The sequence below is a fragment of the Eumetopias jubatus genome, unplaced genomic scaffold (genome assembly GCF_037043125.1).
Source record: "Eumetopias jubatus isolate StellerSeaLion01/CBP00866 unplaced genomic scaffold, mEumJub1_p1.0 scaffold_11, whole genome shotgun sequence".
Classification (NCBI taxonomy): domain Eukaryota; kingdom Metazoa; phylum Chordata; class Mammalia; order Carnivora; family Otariidae; genus Eumetopias; species Eumetopias jubatus.
The window spans coordinates 58,714,176-58,716,290 of record NW_028274817.1 but is presented as its reverse complement, the minus strand read 5'-3'; positions in this window follow the sequence as shown (position 1 = coordinate 58,716,290).

Below are 2,115 nucleotides of genomic sequence, written 5' to 3'. Positions count from 1 at the left end.
ACTCCAGCAACCCTCAATTTATTTCCTGAGATTAAGAATTCCTCATATCAGTGAGGTCATATGATACATATCTTTCTCTGATTGACTTATTGCGCTCAGCATAACACCCTCCAGTTCCATCCACATCATTGCAAATGGCAAGATCTCATTCCTTTTGATGGCTGCATAATATTCCATTGTGTATATATACCACATTTTCTTTATCCATTCATCTGTCGATGGACATCTTGTCTCTTTCCACAGTTTGGCTATTGTGGACATTGCTGCTATAAACATCGGGGTGCATTTTGAAATTATTTTTGTGTATAGTGTAAGAAAGTGTGCAATTTCATTATTTTGCATGTTGCTATCCAGTTTACCCAGCACTGTTTTTGAAGAGAATGTCTTTTCCCCATTGGATATTCTTTCCTGCTTGGTAGAAGATTAATTGTCCATATAGTTGTGGGTTTATTTCAGGGTTTTCTATTCTGTGCTATTGATCTATGTATATATTTTTGTGGCAATACCATACTGCATTGATCACTACAGCTTTGTAATATAATTTGAAATCTGGAATTGTTTTGCCTTCAGCTTTGCTTTTCATTTTCAAGTTTGTTTGGCTATTCAGGGCCTTTTGTGGTTCTATACAAATTTTAAGATTGTTGTAGCTCTGTGAAAAATGCTGTTGGTATTTTGATAGGGATTGCATTAAAGGTGTAGATTGCTTTGGGTAGTAGACACATTTTAAGAATATTGGTTCTTCCCATCCATGAGCAAGGAATGTCTTTCCATTCCTTTGCATTATCTTCTATTTCTTTCACCAGTGTTTTATAGTTTTCAGGGTACAGGTCTTTCATCTCTTTGATTAGGTTTATTCCTAGGTATCTTATCAATTTTGGTACATTTGCAAGTGGGATTAATTCCTTAATTTAACTTTCTTCTGCTTCATTATTCGTATATAGAAATGCAGCAGATTTCTGTATGCTGATTTTTATCCTCTGACTGTACTGAATTTGTGTATCATTTCTAGAAAGTCTTTGGTGAAGTCTTTTGGGTTTTTATATAGAGTATCATGCCATCTACAAATAATGGAAGTTTTACTTCTCCCTTGCTGATTCATATGCCTTGTATTTCTTTTTGTTGTCTAATTGCTGTAGTTAGGACTTCCATTACTATGTTAAATAACAGTTGTGAGAGTGGACATCCTTGTCTTGTTCTTGACCACAGAGGAAAAGCTCTCAGTTTTTCCCCATTGAGGATGATATTGCCTGTGGGTTTTTCATAAATGGCTTTTATTATGAGAGGTATGTTCCTTCTAAACCTACTTTGTTGAAGACTTTTATTATGAATCAATGTTATACTTTGTGGAATGTTTTTTCAGCATCTATTGAAAAGGTAGTATGGTTTTTATCCTTTCTTTTATTAATTTTTTTTGAGAGGGAAAAGAGGGGAGGAACAGAGAGACAGAGGGGGAGAGAGAGAGAGAGATTCTCAAGCATACTCTGTACTGAGTGCAGGGCCCAACACCGGGCTCAGTCTCGCAACCCTGAGATCATGACGTGAGCTGAAATCAAGAGTCAGATGCTTAACGAACTGAGCCACCCAGGCAGTCTTTAATGTGGTTTATAAAGTTGACTGATTTGAGAATATTGAAACAAACTGGCAAACCACAAATAAATCCTTGTTGATTGTGGTGAATGATTTTTTTAATGTAATGTTGGAGTTGTTTTCCCAGTATTTTATTGAGAATTTTTGCATATATGTCCATCAGGGATATTGGCGTGTAGTTCTCTTTTTTAGTGGAGTCTTTCTCAGGTTTTGGTGGTGGGGTAATCCTGGCTTCATAGAATGATTTTGGAAGTTTTCATTCTTTTTCTACTTTTTGGAATAGTTTGAGAAGAATAACTAGAAACTGTTCTTTAAATGTTTGGTAAAATTTGCCTATAGAAGCCATGTGGTTGTGAACTTTTTGTATGTTTGGAGTTTTTGATTACTGAATTAATTTTTTGCTGCTTACTGGTCTTTGCAAGTTTTCTTTTTCTTCTTGTTTCAGTCTTGATAGTTTATATGTTTCTAGGAATTTATCCATTTCTTCCAGGTTTTCAAATTTGTTTGCATAGTTTTTCATAATATTCC